We start from the raw sequence: 18313 nt of genomic DNA, 5'->3' as shown, positions 1-18313 counted from the left end.
ATAAGTAGTTTTGAAAACAGTCTTGATTCGTTCGCATGGACTGTCAAAAGCTGCAAATTGAGCTATGCGGAAGGTGCAGACAACAAAAGAACTGAAGGTAATAAGAACTCAAAATATGATGCTCGGAATTGAAAGTGAAATAAAAATACCACTACTAAAAAGCAAAAAACATATTTCATGTCTTTCGTCCATAAAGCTTCAAAGGTGATCTGCCAAAACAGGTGTAACGTTAAAAAAAAAAACAGAGTTTTCAGATTAGCAGGACATGTCATGGGCTGCTAGATTACGAAATGATAGCTAATTGCTAGATTGCGAAACGGTAGTTTCAAACGTCATGGTGGTCCATATTTACTGGGATGAAATATTTGATACGGGCGACAACGCATTGTGAGCGTAACCAAGCAATCCGGTACCTAAATTATATTCACTGATACTTTCATATTTGTGACTCCATAACTACTGTGCGCGAAGCGCAACAAAATTTCTAAGCTTTAGTTGACTTTTATGAATATTAAATGTTGGTAAGCCGTGAAAACAGCCCGAAATTGCTCAGGCTATCTTTCGTATTGGGGGATCAACTACTTCTACTTGACAAACTGAAAATAGCGAAAAGTAAGTAAGTAGATCACAAAATATTACGAAGTAGAAGTAGAGAAAATCAGATCCACTTGAGTAAGTACCAGAAGTAGAGGAAAACTACTTGAGTACTTCCAAAAAGTAGAAGTACTTCGTTACTGACCACCTCTGGTAGGTTAGTCACCGTCATATACGCCTACTGAAAAGGGGATTTAGTAACATCTGCTTTGATAGTGGCAGCACAGCAGAGAATGATGTCCTTAGCTCTGAATCACTAACCAAAATTGAAATAGTACCAACGGACTGGTAAACCATCGTACCATCATCCAAGCCATAGTTTGGTTTTCACCTGTGCCTTCATTTTCTTGTTACAAGCAAGTCATTCCTTTGTTATGCAATGTTAGGCAAGTGTAATTTAATCTGATCTTTTCGCAGGTCTAGATTGAGGATACTGATGAAAAAGGTGGAACTGTGCATTGTGCAAGTGTGCATTAAGTTATAATTTCTCTCATGAATAAAATGAAACGGCACAATCTGGTTAAGCAAGAGCATTGTTTATTGAGAAAGTCACACAGGGCATTTCCGACGTCTGGGCCAGCGATACTTGGATCACCACCAGGTCTTGTCTTCATTGCGTATACCATCCTCTGTATCATTCTGGCCTTGGCGGATTGCAGTTTCTGAGCAAAGCTGAACACCGCGCCTTCAGTCGACCAAAATCTTCTAACCTTCATGTGTGCTTTGCTAAGTTTCTGAAAAAGCAATTGTGAATTTTAAGGGCAGCAGAAAGGAAATTTATATTACATATTTGAAATTAGCTTTAGTTTATGCTCTGTTTGTGTTTCAGGGAAAAGGCTTCATGAGTCGGGGCTGAAAGGGATAGGCTGCGTCATCAGTTATGTAGACTAGTACGGGAACCCTCTGGCTCCCAATCATGAAGTCATCCTGAAAAACTTGAATGCAGCAAATGCATGTTTGGTACAAATGTTGCTGTGGTAATTTTTTATCCACCCGCAACACTCAGACTCGTACAGAGTACTGTAATTTCAAAATGCGCGACTTTAACTAGAACCGTCAAATCGCCACATTCGATTGACAGACTATTCTGGGGGCCACCAGCCGCGCGAAACGCGAAAAATTTTTGAAGTTGATAAATTAATAATATTGTCACTTGACTATATTGCAAGCCTGCTGTATATCGCTGGGCTCGGTTCGCAAGGACTGGACTATTCGGCACCTGGACATATCGATATCGAAAGCTTCGTCCAACATGTGGCAATCATTTTGTGCGTAGGTTTCATAGTCGACGGTCTTTCTGCGAGCGCAAACTGGAGGTCGCGAATATATATAGTTAGTCTCAATCTGATACATTAGGCATTCTTTCATTTTCACAAATATTAAAAGCCAGAAATCAAGGGACAAGATGTTGCGCTATAAGCGTTTTCATCAATTTCGGTCTTACTTTTGAGACAGAAAGTAGCCTACTTGGCAAGAACAATTGGTCTTTCAGACTTCTTTTTCTAACATAATGATTCAAGACCAAATTTGTCTGACCTTTTTGTAGTGGTATGCTACGCAGAAACTGGCTGACATTCCGCCATGACAAATATAGAAATATTACTATATGCACTGAGGGCTGGGCAAAATCGAGTAGGCTACCTGAGTGACTCGATTCGGAATCACTTCTTACGCTTCGAGTCGAGTATCATCATGATGACATCACAACACAATGTACTATGCCAAAATTCAAATGTGTAGGCTACCTTTTATGCCACCATAAAGAACATAACGCATAGTGTCCGTCACATTAAAGATACTTTGGTGTTTTTTCGACCATACCGTTTTCATTGCACTGCTTGACAGTGTTATGGGATGGTCATAACTTAGGAAATGTGTTATTTTCAGCAAATTTCGTAGCTTTGTACTATATCTCGTATGTTGCGACACGGCCAATCAAGGTTTCAAGGCTTACTCAGTGGAAAATAGTATTAAAACTGCGGTATAATTCTCGTTAGTAAATCAACTTTCAGTGTAATTTCAGGGCTCGAAAAATAGTATTTTACTACTCGACTCGAATCATTAAAGTTGAAACTCGATTCAGATTCGAGTACTCGAATCAATGTGGCTAGCCCTACTAGGCAGTCCAGACATGGGGTGATTACTGATTACTTCGTGAATGTAATCGATTGCGATTACGATTACTTCTGAATGACGCGATTACGATTACGATTACGATTACAGCAAAATCAGCAAGTAGTCGATTACGATTACGATTACATTGGGAAAGTAATCACGATTACTCACGATTACAGTTATTTTGCATCTTAAAAGTTATATTGGAAGACAATATATGGATTGCGCTGAAAGGCCTAATGAGAGAACAACTTTCTTTAAAGAAAGATGCGACATTTGTTTGCTACGTCATAAAGTACCCCTTGCCCATTTTATAGAGGACGATTTATCGCACCCAACGATTTGCATTCTTGCTATGTCCACAACTGCCGCACCCAAAATTTACTAATATGGTGGGGAGCGAGCTCGAAGGGGACTCAAAAGTATTTCGTAAACCAACACAAATTATGAACTATTTTCGAGAGATTTCATGAGCTTGAAAATTGTCTACGAGCATCGCGATTCAAATGTCTCTATATAGCTTGATTTTGAAATACATACGTCTCCTTTTCAAGAAAAAAAGCATGCATAATTTATAGTAACAGGCATTTAGGTGCCAGTCAATACCGCGCCACGACACACCAAAAGACATGCAGTTTCGGCCAACATGCGAATCCACGAAGTGTGCTACTAATGAAAGACATTGACTGAAACTTGAGGTATAGGCTACTATGTGTCCATTGTCAAAAGCCGCGCTGGGTGGGCGTGACTAATAGTCCGGTCCTTCCAATTTGAGCCCACAATGCAAATACCACCCTGGCACCCATAGAGCATTAAATACATGGCAATTTGTGTGTGCGTCTCATGCAAGTATTTCTTTTAGTCGGCTACGTTTGGGCCACTACAATATCTTTTTATTATATAACAGACCGGAGGTCACGAATTAACAACATGCCATAATGTAATTATTACAAGATACCAGATGTGATAATTATGAATTACATGCCCCCAGCTTTTCAAGTAAATCTGACCATGGGGGGCGGAGAGAGGATTAGAAATGAATAGTAATATAATGCAATTACCAATATTATTGACGAAATTAAATCTTCAACTTGAAAATTTACTACCCAATGGGCGCCCAAGGCCAACGTTTAGAGTGGGGGACGATTTGCTGTTTTGGCCCTGATTCTAGCTACAAGCCACGCTAACACTGTGTACAATCGGATGGCTATGGCGGCAGGTCCAAATGTTGAGTTGTGAAATAACGATTGGCGCCCGTTTCAAGTAGAATCATATGAGAATAAGAGAAAGTAAACATAAAATTCTGCCTCCAACTTAACTCTTTCGACGCCGAGCTAAATTTGACGATTGTCTTCAAAACGCCGCGATTTTCACCAAATAACCCCAATTTCAACCGATCGTAACTTCGTCGCTACCTTAGCTACCGAGACGTACCTACGTCCGTATTGTAGCCGCGAACGATATCTATCTAATGATGCGTAACGTGCCTTGATTGATCCTGTCGTGTTGCTAGGACAGGCTTCGGTACGAACTGAAGTTTGGCTGATTTCAGGCGCGCTGCTGCCAAGGTATGGATTTTGTTGGTGTTTCTATGGTACTTATAGATTAGCTGTGACGTTGTAAATTTCACAGAATATTCTTATTATATTATATATTGATACTATATTATCCTTAAATCGTAAATTCCTTTTCAATGGCAATGCGGAGGTTCAGAACCGTCGTGAAATACTGCTGCCGACATGATCTTCGGCCGTCGATGCTTCAAGGTTATCATTGTGACGTCAAATCCGCAATAATGGCTCGAAAATTTGACTTCTGCTAGTACCGGTACTCAAGTTTGTTTTTCAGGCGCAGTAACATACCGACGGAGCCCATTTGTGTACGATTACAAGCAACGATCCGCACAAAAACATCATTATTTGTCTCCGTTGAGTCCTCGTCATCTCCCGATGCAATTTTACGTTTGAAAAACTTGAATAAATACGTATATATTGGTGTGAAGTCTGTGTTGTCGCAGTACATGTACTGACTTTGTGGCTTCAGTAGATCCGTATATTAACGTAACGCGCGATGTGTCGCTAAAGATTGGTGATAATGATGTAAAATGTCTTTAGGTATTGGCATCTGTTGAAAATCATTACCGTCGTGGAAATATATATCAAATAAAGTTACTATTCCGTACAGGTAATCCAGCAAAATTGTTTCTTAGTAGCAAGTCTTGAATTTTGAATTCATTACCGCACAATGCCCCGACTGCCATGGACGCAAAACGGCATGTCAGATTTTCGAGACAAACATACGCTCTCTCGATTTAGCGAACATATGGGGATACGCGGCGTTTTGAAGACAATCTCTAGCGAACATATGGGGATACGCGGCGTCGAAAGAGTTTTAATACAGATAATGTAATGCAAGCGGCCATCACGAGAAACGACTCGCTTATCAGCAGCTGTCGATTTTTAATGCTTCCTCGTGGAAATCGTAAGGTTTTATTTTCCTAGTTCGCCTACGAAATTTCAAACCTTTGTCCGGTGTACTTTCGTACTACATCGGCCTACTGCTCGCCAAGCAGCTACGGCCAAACTGCGTTTAACTAAGCATAACCAAACATCAATACAAAAGTTACTATTTTAAACTAGGCAGAGTGGTGATTAATTATCCTACTGCGAGGTAGTGGCGTCTGGAATGTATTGATAACCTGATATACAGCATGGGGAGTACTCTTGCAATCACACTAATGTAGGGGAGATGTGGTACCGATGGATCAAAAATTGGAAAATGATCGCTGGCCCCAAAATGTTCAGCCGAAAACAGCAGGTCTTTTGCTGGCTCAGCACTTTGATACAAGCTCTACATATCGCGCACATATACATGAATATCCGTCTTTTCAAAAAATATTTATGAACGTTCAAAATTTGTTGCTCGAACGTGTCATCGGTCCCCACCCGGTGGGCCCAATGGCACACGACCCGGGGACCTATGACACATATACCCTAAATACCTCAGATGTGACAATTTTTCTTGCTCAGTATTATAATCTAGGCTACAGTAAGCCAAAGAAGAATGTTTGATCGCAACCGTCAAGATATAGAATAAATATTAACTCAAATGTTGTCATAAAATCACGTTTCGATTTAGGCTTGGACTTATAAATTTGAGGGTACATACATAGGGGAGATGTGGTACCGATGGATCAAAAATTGCAAAATGATCTCTGGCCCTCAAATCTTCAGCCGAGAATAGCAGATCTTTTGCTGTCTCGACACTTCGATACAAGCTCTACCTATCGCGGACATTTCCATGAATATCCGCCTTTTCAAAAAAAATTTATAAACGTTTGAAATTTGTTGCTCGAACGTGTCATCGGTCCCCACCCGGTGGGTCCAAAGGCACACGACCATGGGACCTATGAGACATACGCTCAAAATCTCGAATTTATTAACTTGTTTTGTTGTGTACTGTAATTTAAGCTACAGCAAGCCAATGAAGAATGTTTCTTCGCGACCTTCAAGAATAAAATAGATTATAACAACTCAAATGTTGGCATAAAATCATGCTTTGATTTACGCCTAAATTTACAAAATTAATGCCACATACATATTACCCGCAAATCGCCATTTTGACTTTCAAATACCTCGTAATAGCGATAAAACACCACAGGTAACTATAATTTACAGCCTATATATATATGCAGGCGAGTTTATGTTGCTAAGTGATTAGTTGGTCCATCTATTTTGCTTGATTTGGCTATGGTACCATAGGTCCAACACCCCATAAACATTGTAATTGACTTGAAAATAGTCCACTCGAGGATGGTATTGATTCAAAAACTATGTGCCATTATATACCCTGATACAAGCCCTATACTTCACATCAAAAATTGTGGTGGGTTTGTTAGTCTGAAAGGTGATATAGAAAAATGAAAATGTTGATCCAAACTTACTTTACACCCCCTAAAACGTAAATCATTCATCACAAACCCCATAACTCACGAAGGTCGAATTTTTTTGCATGTGAGGAAAGATTCTGTCAGCATGTATTTGTAGACAATTTCCCGGAGTGTAATCATGGAATTATCATGGAGAATTTTTCAAGTATTTTCGGTCCCAGTGATCCATCGGTACCACATCTCCCCTATTGCCCGAAAATCGACAGTGTGATTACCAAACACCTCGTTATAGCGATAAAACATCATATACAATTATTACATAAAGATTTTCTGTACGTAGGATGTTTCATTTGTTTTATGATTAGTATGCTGGATTATTTTGCTTGATTTGGCTATTGTATCATCGGTCCCCACCCCACGAATTTTATACATGAATCGAAAAAAATTCCACTCAAGGAAAGTACTGAAAAAAATAATAGGCGCCATTATATAGCCTGATACAAGACCTGCACTTCACAATAAAAATGATTGCTGGTTTGTTCGTGTTGAAGGTTACAAAGAAACATGTACATGTCGATTAGGGTTGTCCAAAATTTGAAAAATTTCGAAAATGCTGCGTTGTAATGTCTTATTCTATAGATTATTGATTAAAAACATCAACAAGCCTGAAAGAAGCTCTCAGGAACGTCGTTAAGATTTCTTACAAAGCGTTTGAAAGTAGCCGTCTGCATGTGGGCGGGGAATCGATGAAGTGGGCGGGCAATCACGAACCTAGAATTTTGATTGGTTGGAACCTGTAATAATAAGCTACTGATTGGCTGAAATACTGATTTTGTGATCATTGCTGGTCACGATTTCGTTCTACTCTGTTGTGTTGGTTTGCAGCCATTTCTGTTCGTGGCATTGGCGATATGGTAAATTGACGTTGTTAATGCTGCCATCGACAACAGCATAACGATCCAGTAATATATTTTCTACCTGAACACTGTGTATAACAGTTTTGTTACTTCTTGCACAGGAGCTTGGCCAATTAAGATAAGAATGAACTAGATGCATGCATCGTGCTACCTTCGAGCCTTCTAAAACATACCAGTTGACAACGACTGTAACTCATAAATTGCAAACCAGTAGTCAATTTCTCCTTATGGCTTGTTATGGTAAGTCGACGTCTCTCTCTAAAACGAACGCATATTACACTTTTTATTCAAGATTTAACAAAGGCAAAAATGCTATTTACAAAAGGCATCATTAAAAAGTATATCGCAGGGTCAGTGTTGCAGATCACTGGCCTTTGATAAGAGTAGACTTCCTGCTGTCTCCAAAAATCTTCCTATGCTGTTCCACAGCTTGAAGCAAACTGTCTCTTTGCTGTTCATTGTCAGTCAAGATTGCAGCATAGTCTGTGCTTAGCTTGACACCTCTTTCTGCGGCATCATTAACGACTTTGACAGAACTAACGTAGCAATTCATTTTATTGAATGAATCTGAAAAGTGCCAATCATCAACCGGTTGACGCAGCCAATCCCCAGAGCATTCAAAAACTTCAAATATGTACCACGACTGGGGCCCAATAAGGTCAGACAACGTACTGTCCTTGTTGATCTGTATAGTTGCATTCAACGAGGGTGGGCCCCTTCTGAAACTGGAAGTTCGCTCTACTTGCAGGAGCGCCTTTGCCATATTTTCCCGGGTTTCCTTGCTTTCCGTCGGTGAAAACAAGGCGTATACAGCGGTTTCCTCAACAATATACCAGTCGTGCTTCAAAAGCTTTCGTGAAGCAGCTGTGGAAACTTGCTCATCATATTCCTTATAACTCAACATGTGCTGAACGAATCTCAAGTCATTACCAGCTGCATCACGACCAATGCTTGAATCCACCCACGCAGGGATATAAAAGAGAACCAAAAATAAATTGAAGCGGCGCAGCAGTTCAACTTCTTCAGATTTGTAATCTAATTGGTCGGCCCACATGAACATCTTTTGAGCATACAGAATTGTACCCATCCATCTCGCATGGTGTGCTGCACCAGGTTTGTGATGACGTATATCTTCATCTGCACCGAGAAGAGCAAGAGCATTAGTCACACATTGCTTGTAGTCATCCCGTGTGAAAAAATCTTTTCTGTTCAACAGTAGCTTGAACTTATCAACTATCATTGCAGCTCGTTCAGCAAAACATAGAGGAATAGTCAGAGTCTTGAATTGCTGTTCCCTGTCAAGACTGCTCCAGTTCCTTTTAAGGTGGGCAAACCATGCATTCTCTGGTCCAGTTGTGGCCTTTCCAAATAAAGATTTCCAAACGTCTTTCACTACCAGCTCATACACATGGTGCCGACATGCATGGTAGAACACCTTCCTTCCTAGAAGGTCTTCAAGAATCTTTGCTGCACCCTTCTTCCAGCCGCTGTTGCTTGCTGTAGTGTCAAAAACCAAAGCTGTTACAGCATCTTTTATATTCCAACTTTCAATTATGTTGAAAGTGGTTTCTGCTTGCGTCTGACCTGCAGCATTTTGCATCTTTTGAATGCCAAGTAGTTTTCCTTCTGAGTATTGAGGATGACAAGATAGGACAATTGACAGAGCCTCATACCGATTTCCTAATCTATCCTCTGTGAGCTTTCCATCCCAATGAATAGCAACATGTTGAGGTTTATTTTCTGCAAATTTTTCTGAAATATCCTTGGAAATTTCAAGACGATTTGTTTCCCTGGCTCTCTTTGTCGAAGATCTTGACAGAGAGAACATTGCTATGTCACCGCCACAAGCCGTAATAAATGCTCCGATCAGCATTGTTGCCTTGTTGTCTGTTAGTTGCAATCGATCCAGAGCTTGGGACACATGGGTATTATTCATAATATTTTTAGGTGCCATCAGCTTAATGGCTGTCGAGGTGCCAAGACCAACATCAGCATCATAATCAGAACTTGAACTCAAACTATCACCCTCTTTTGAAGATGAAGAAGATGCTAAAACAACATAGTCATCACTATTGAGTCATGTTGAATGTTTTTAACAGTTCTATCCGCCATGGCTGCTGTTTTCTTTTCGATGTCTTTAGCGAGAATCTTGTCTCTTCCCAACATTATGCATTTGCGAGATTGCTGTTGATCTTCATAGAATGCAATGTCTTCGAGCTTTCTATCATGTGATAGATAAATGTCATTTTGTATTATTGCTATCGCATCTGTACTTCCAATATCCCACAACTTGTCCAAATCTTCCGTGAATTTTTTCCTCTTACCCTTGGGATCACTTTCTCGTTTCATGGTCGCCTTCAGAAAAATATATTGTTTGTTCAGTTTTTCAAGTAATTTCACCGCATTTCCTTTAAGTATTGTGGCAATTCTCGCCATTTGCCACACTGTCATGACATCATGAACCACCACATTACATAGCTCACGAGTAGGGGTTGACTGAGGGCAATGGTCTTTCAGATGCAGAAAGTAACTCATTACTTCTCGCAAGATTGGTAATCTCGAGCCACAGATGTAATCGCAAGCATATCCGACCAAGTAATGCTCAGATCGAGATCTTGTTCTTCTCTGTGGCAAGTGCACAGTCTTCCGCCGTTTTGCTTCTGCCATGACAGTAATATTTTTGCCTTCTATCATAAATTACAGCTACGCCTAAAACATTTAAGTAACAAGTGTTACATTACGACTATTAACTCACCAACCCACAATGCCCTTGTACATAACCACAACCACTACTAACAAAATCGACCGCATCAGAACAGAAAATGCTGCTGCAACTAAAACATTGAGCAAGGAACAAGTGTTGCATTACAACTATTGATGCATCAACCCACAATGCGCTTTACAAATTCCCGTCTCTACTAACAGACTCGACCTCCGCAAAACAGAAACTACTGCTACAACTGATACATTCGAAGAACCACTGTTACATTACTACTATTGACTCATCAAACCACAACACGCTTTTACAGTATTACAGCCGTCACCAACAGACTCAGCAGCAGCAAAACCTACTCCTTCTGTCAAACACGGTGAAGCACCCAAATCAGAGCTGACAGCCGCCGTCATCATTGAAGCATAACCGATTACCCAATCAAGAATCGTGGTTTCGTCATTGCCAGCCTAGTTGCAATTTCGCCGTCGGTGGCCCGCCCACTCTTTGGCAGCTACTTTCAAACGCTTTGTAAGAAATCTTAACGACGTTCCTGAGAGCTTCTTTCAGGCTTGTTGATGTTTTTAATCAATAATCTATAGAATAAGACATTACAACGCAGCATTTTCGAAATTTTTCAAATTTTGGACAACCCTAATGTCGATATAAATTTACTTTACACCCCACAAAACAAAAAACATCTGTGAGAGACCCCATTGCTCGCGCACGTCGAATTTTTTTGTATGTGAGGATAGATTTTGCCAGCAAGCAATTGTAGACAAGTTCACGGAGTGTAATCATGGAATTAACGTAGAGAATTTTCAAAGTATTTTCGGTCCCAGTGATCCATCGGTACCACATCTCCCCTACATCGAATATCTATTCACTATGTGTGGATGGAATATATTGATAACCTGATACACAGCACGGTGAGTGTTCTTACAATCACACTAATGTACATCGAATATCTATTCACTATGTGTGGATAGCTGGATACTTCTTACTTACGTAATGACGAGCAAAGCTAATAGGCCACTTCTCACGTAATAAGCAGCAGTGGCATTTGAAAATCTGACGTTTGCGCTATCACTAACTGGTATAGGCCTAATCCTTTTTTACGAATGTTCACTATTGTTCAGTTTATGTCATTGTCCTGTACAAAAAAGTAATCGTTCTTTCACAAAGTAATCGATTAAATATGGGAAGTAGTCGATTACGATTACGATTACTTCCGAATTTTTTCGAATGTAATCGATTGCGATTACGATTACTTGAAAATGCTGTAATCGTCGTAATCGATTACGATTACTAATCGCGATTACCCCATGTCTGCTAGGCACTAGCAAGTATTTTTATTAAAATCAACTTGTGACAGCTACTTGCCTTCTTAAAATACATCTGATGTTTACCTGGATCTATAAACGATTGGCTTCATTGGCTAGCCTCCAAAGAGCGACAGCTATACTCAGCTGCTGAGGTACATGTCTGCACAAGAGACCAATATGCGATAATAAATAATTTATTATTTCAGTCAATAAACAACAATAACAAATTGTGTCTGAAGACTTCGTCATTACAGAATTTAGTTCAAACAAGCATAATGCCGGCTCATTTTCTCTTCGATCATCTTCGATTCACCACATAATAGTCAGTGATGATAGTAAAACTATACTATACGGTAAATGTACGATTGTACGTGGCGCGGGCCCGGCGTATCGAACAGTATTTTGCGAGATATCGGAGGTAGGAGCGTTGCAGTTGACACTGATCGCTCAACTTTGTCTGTATTCAAAACATAGATATAGATATACTATCATACTTACGGACATCATACTTATCGTAGCCATATCTAATCACATTTTTGCATAATTGCCCCATGCGTAGTTTGTTCACTTGGTGCGCAATGTCATGTTACGGTGTGCGCAGTGTCATGTTACGGTATCGTATGATATGTTCCGTAATCTGAATAGAACCGAAAAGAAACTTTAGAATCCGTCTCCCAAACCTTTGATTTGAAAATGAGAGTGGTAATTCTTTCCGGCAAATTTCAATCACGCGGATGAATTGTCGTCACGCGGAGAAAATTTTGCAGTCACGCGAGAAATCCGTGTGTCACGCGCAACATGTTGTCGAAAACAACCACCGATTCCAGTCTGGCTCAGCAAGCAAGAGAAATTGAGTTCGTATAATTTGCTGGCTGCTTTTCGTTATGGTCTCGAAGCTCGTCGCAGAGTATACCAAATGTTTCTCTCACGGATTTCTCGAATTCCCTGGTTTCTCTGTACAATGTACATGATTAGATTTACCCAAACCATTATGCAGCAATCATAAAGATAGACTGACTTTGTCGTACGCAGATGTGATCGGTGGTTCTTTTAATTCCAGGACTCTATCCTCTTTGCTGGCTTTCAGTTTCTGCTCTCAGCTTCGGTTGATAATATACAAGCCAGGAACATGCTCGGGCTCTATTACTGATACAGGTATATTGAGTATATAGCCCCATACACATCGAGAAGGCATATCCGCGACATCCCATAGCTAAAAGTTGGAGCCATCCGCATCTCACGAATATGCCTCTCTCACATCGTTTTCCACAAGCATATTGCAACTGAAACACCCGACAGACATGGTTTCGTAACTATCAACACTTACGGAGAATCGCATTCATACTCATTGGCCATAATTTCCCGCGAATTTACCGAAAAAACGACCTGTATGAACATAAGTTCGCGGTAACTCTAAATAGGTATGAACGCGCTCTTTTCTCGGAAATGTTTCGGTAATTTTTTCTCTATGTGAACATCGCCTGTTTCGGAATCATTTATTCTATATCGGTCAACCGAGACTGTGAATTGTTTCTCCCTTGATCGACTACTATTTTACCATACCAATACGAAAAAATTCTGAATAAATAGGGAAGTAGTGGTGCAATTTATATTTAAATCTTGTTCAATTCATGCTCAATTTCACGATCCCTAGACTACCCCATTTATTCGGAACATTATCGTAATGGCATGGTAAAATAATAGTCGATCAAGGGAGTTACAATTCACAGTCTCGGTTGACCGATATAGAGTAAATGATTACCTGAAGGGGATTTTGAATACGTTCAGAAATATGTGGCTAGTAGTATATATAGCTAGGGTAAACCGGTTTACCTTAGTTATCTATGGTAGTAGCGTCCGCTGATTCTGTTAACAATGACCGAATAGGCTCAGATTAGGTTTAGGCTAAAATTGAAGAACCGGGCCTGAGCGTGGGTTAGGAATTGGTTTATGTTCGGTTAGGTTATGGAATTTATAGTTTAGGATAAATTTGTTTCCTATAGGCTATGACATGCTTTCACTATATTCGTCCCTCGAATAATGTGTACAGTGTACACTATATAGTAGGCCTACCGCCTACCTATCGCCGTAGTAATTTATTGCTACATATCCCTATCTCAACTGGGCAGATAGGCATACATGAACCCGCGGAAACATTTGTCGGCATTGGCATGTTACATTATTATTATCATTTAGATTCCATAATGTTATATTTTATCGTACGATATCCAGAGTTAAGGGTAGATAGGGCGGAGATCAAAAGCATATCCTATCTCCGAGAATACTAGTTATCGTACCATGACCGAATAACACCAAGAAGCATTCCGGTACGAGTCCGTGGAAAATGAAGAAAGACGCAGTGCGTCGACTACATTCCGTAGCCTACTTATGAGTCAAGCTGAGATCCAAGTAACTTCGCGGATTGTATAGTCTAGGTCAGTGGTTCCAAACCTTTTTATCTTAATTCCCTATTTCCGAATTATTCCTAGCCTTCATTCCCCACCTAAAATCTCTATATCCACCCTTTCCAATAAAATTTTGCAAGACTTTGCTTAGTATATACGTCAGGGCTCTACAAAAATGCTCTTCAAAAACGTTCATGCGGTGACAGAAAATTTTGAAATTTTTTATAATTCATTTTTATATAATATACAGAAACTTTCTTCTCCTGTAGCAAAGCGGTTACTGGCTGGAATTGAACCAAATTTTGTGTGTAGGCTTAAATTAGGTAACCTAACAATTTTATCAAGTAGCCAGTACGATTTAAGAAAAATAGTCATTTTTGAAGAGCCTTAATATACGTGCTATTGGTGATTATTACGATCCCCGGAATTGATCAGCACACAATAAAATTAACACAGCAGTGAACTGGTAAGCGTAAACGCACTCCGTAAATATATGTATACCCCGACTCGCAGCCAACAGAAAAATAGGATGGGTTTGAAAATGTTCCCAATGTCGCGGAGTAGCAGCAATATATACGTAAATACCGAATAATACATGGGTCAGATAAACTTCCTGATGTTGACGAATATATATAAGTTACTGTAAACTACACTTTCACACGCTACTAAAAGAACTTGAAATTAAATAAATATGTAATTTCATTTGCAACGAGTCCGGATGTGCCGTCAATTAGCGCGTCCACGATCTTCCTTGCATACATGTTCAGCAATGTGAGCTCTTATTACAACGAAACAGGATATTTCTATTACGACGTTCCGTGACCGATAATGGTGCACACATGAATAAAGACATTTGCTGGAGATCTCAGGCGCTTCTCGCTGATTGGAGGCACTGATAATATGAATCGCTGAATTGCAAATGAGCTATGAAATATTAGAAATACGATCGGCATTTCAAAACGACATTTATTAAAGGAGAATATTACTGTTAAGATTTTTTCAAAAGTGAGTCTACTCCCCACCAGAGATGACGAAATTATCCATCAGTGGGGAAATCCCCACCGGTTGGGAACCACTGGTCTAGGGTTACCAACCATATTTTGGAATCGGGAAAGCGGGACACTTTTACCAAATCAGAAAAGTTAGTTGATCAAGGCGGAAAACAGAAGATTTTGCCATTTTTGCAGGAAAATTTGTGGAGTTGACTAAAAAACCGAATGACCCGCTCGAACGTCCGTATTAGCTATTTAGCGTCATTTATGCCGATTTCCACTTGAACCTGTCCATTATACTACCTGTAGAAGCCGCAAAAGAGGACGAGTTGCCAAAAAGGGGGACATTTAATTAGGCGTCCTCGGAGGACATTTTCAAAAATCTGAAAAAGGATGACAAAGCCTACTAAAGGAGGACGTATGGTAACCCTAATCAGAGATGGGGTGATTACTTCATGAATGTAATCGATTGTGATTACGATTACTTCTGAATCACGCGATTACGATTACGATTACGATTACAGCAAAATCAGGAAGTAGTCGATTACGATTACGATTACATTGGAAAAGTAATCACGATTACTCACGATTACATTTATTTTGCATCGTAGTAGTTATATTGGAAGGCAATACACGGATTGCGCTGAAAAGGCCCACTGATATAAAAACTGCATTTAAAAAAAGATGGGACATTTCCTTGCTGCGTCATAATGTACCAATTGCCCATTTTATTCAGGACGGTTTATCGCACCCAATGATTTGCATTCTTGCCAGGTCCCTAACTGCCGCACCCCAAATTCCCCAATAGGGTGGGGAGCGTGGTTGGAGGGGACTCAGACGTATTTCGTAAACCAACATAAATTATAGAGTATTTTCGAGAGATTTCATTAACTTGGAAATTCTCTTTGAGCTTTGCGATTTAAATGTCTCTAGATAGCTTGATTTCGAAATGCATACGGGGAACGAACTCAAGAAATAAAGCATGCATAATTCATAGCAATAGGCATTTAGGTGCCAGTCAATACCGCTCGTCCTCGACACATCAAAAGACATATGCAGTTTCGGCCAACATGAGACTCCACGAACTGTGATACTAAAGAAAGTCATTGGCCAAAACTTAGGGTATATGTGTCCATTGTCAATAGCCGCGCTGGGTGGGCGTGACTAACAGTCCATTCCTTCCAATCTGAGCCCACGATGCAAATGCCACCCGGGCACCCACAGAGCATTAGACATGACAATTTGTGTGTGCGTCCCACGCAAGTTTTTCTTTTAGTCTGCTATGTTTGGGCCACTACAATCAATATCTTTTGGCTGTATAACAGACAGGAGGAGGTCACGAATTAACAACATACAATAAAGTAATTATTGCAACATACCAGATGTTATAATTATGAAATACGCGCCCCCCGCTCTTCAGGTAAATCGGACCATCGGGTGCCGAGATAGGATTAAAAATGCAATATAATGCAATTACCAATATTATTGACGAAACTAAATCTTCAACTTCGAAATTGACTACCCTATGGCGGCCCAAGACCAAAGTTTGGTTGGGGGACGCTTTTGATGTCTTGATCCTGATTCTAGCTACAACTCACGCTAACATGGCATACAAGCCGTTGGCTATGGCGGCAGGTCCAAATGTTCAGTAAAAAATTGTGAAATAGCGATTGGCGCCCGTTTTGAGTAGAATAATATGATAATAAGAGAAAGTGAACATAAAATTCTGCCTTCAACTTAATGCAGATAATGTAATACAAGCTGCCGTTTCGAAAAACGGCAAAACAACGGCCCCGTTATGATATATATCAGCAGCTGTTGATTTTAATGCTTCGTTGTGGAAACCATAATGTTTTATTTTACGAGTACAAAATTTTAACGCTTTGTCTGGTGTACGTTCGTACCATATAGGCCATATCGCCAAGCAGCAACGGTGAAACGGCATTTAACTAAAGAATTAGAACTATTACATTCTATAGTGTACTTCTAACTAAGCATAACCAAACATCAATACAAAAGTTGCTATTTTAACTTAGGCAGAGAGGTGATTTGATTAATTATCCTGCTGCGAGGTAGTGGCGTCTGAAATGTATTGATAAACCAATATTCAGCACGGTGGGTTTTCTTACAGTCACACTAATGTACATCGAAAATATCGAATATCTATTTCATATGTTTGAACACAATATACGCAAAGACAAGCAAAGCTAATAGGCCACCTCTGACGTAATAATGAGCAGTGGTATTTGAAAATCAGATGATTGTGCTCTCAATAACTGGTATAATATCTCTTCCTTGTTCACGAGTATTCAGTTTATGTCACAGTCCTTGTACAAATTAAAAGTAATCGTTCTTTCACAAAGAAATCGATTAAATTTGGGAAGTAGTCGATTACGATTACGATTACTTCGGGATTTTTTCGAATGTAATCGATTGCGATTACGATTACTTGAAAATGCTGTAATCGTCGTAATCGATTACGATTACTAATCGCGATTACCCCATGTCTGACCCTAATATAACCTATTCCGCGAAATGTAATCTCTCCTAAACCGGGAGACAAAGCGAAGTCTTCGGCTCCACAGATGTTTATTTCCGCTAACGTACGTAGCTTTGTACTACTTGTTTCGTAATCGTACAACCGATGGAGGTTTAGATCGTTACACGGCGGGAAATATAATATAGAAACTATCGCTTAACTCTTAGTGGCAAGGACCTTATGATTTTAGTACTCGAAAACATCATCTCTCTCGACTCCTAAACCTTAGAATTGATGCTCTATTATTCAGATTCAAGTCACGATTCATTGTGCCCAGCCACATTCCTTGTATATTCGTAATTTCTACTCATGACACTCGCTGCCGAAGTAGTTTGCGTTCTGAGCTGGATTCACCTGTAATACGAAGGTGTTCTTTTTTTCAAATTAATTCCTTCTGTGTCCCACCTTGAGTGTCCAATGTTATGATGCACAATGAAACACATAGTATAATATCTAATCAGAAGCAGTGTTGGGATCAAGTCACTGCCTTCGAGTCACGAGTCATTTCGGATCATTGCCCATTTTGACTCGAGTCAAGTCAAGTCAATCGATTCTCGAAGGTGACTCGAGTCAAGTCAAGTCACTCGATTTTTGGAGGTGACTCGAGTCAAGTCAAGTCAAGTCACGAGTCAAGTCACAATTCAATTCAAGTTGCCTTTTCGAAGTATGAGGCATGCTTACGTAATTGCATTTTGCTAGCTGTCTGAAAAACAGATTGAGTGGTAATTGATTCAGAACCTATGAACGAATATAGAGTTAAATGTACAGTTGTACACGTAAGAAGGCGCTATATCGCTCACATATACGTAGAAATGCTAAACTACGTA

General features: G+C 39.9%; 2 long non-coding RNA genes across 3 annotated transcripts; one reads left to right on the top strand and one right to left on the bottom strand.

Annotated features, from left to right (window-relative positions):
* Positions 1-1109: 1109 nt before the first annotated feature.
* Positions 1110-13006, bottom strand: LOC145442708 (uncharacterized). 2 transcript variants are annotated; one of them, XR_013916133.1, is made up of 3 exons: positions 12569-13006; positions 11635-12504; positions 1110-1328 (listed from the first exon to the last, which is right to left on the bottom strand). It is a non-coding gene; the product is annotated as an uncharacterized LOC145442708 (long non-coding RNA). The 2 variants fall into 2 exon arrangements; XR_013916134.1 differs by having other exon boundaries at positions 12049-12504; positions 12569-13001.
* On the top strand, positions 4024-4710 carry LOC145442709 (uncharacterized). The gene is made up of 2 exons (XR_013916135.1): positions 4024-4277; positions 4558-4710. It is a non-coding gene; the product is annotated as an uncharacterized LOC145442709 (long non-coding RNA).
* Positions 13007-18313: the final 5307 nt, after the last annotated feature.

The sequence above is a fragment of the Botryllus schlosseri genome, chromosome 7 (genome assembly GCF_051294905.1).
Source record: "Botryllus schlosseri isolate E-star chromosome 7, Bs_hap1, whole genome shotgun sequence".
NCBI classification, from domain to species: domain Eukaryota; kingdom Metazoa; phylum Chordata; class Ascidiacea; order Stolidobranchia; family Styelidae; genus Botryllus; species Botryllus schlosseri.
The sequence above is the reverse complement of the archived record's forward strand: the minus strand, read 5'-3'. Positions and strand labels throughout refer to the sequence as shown.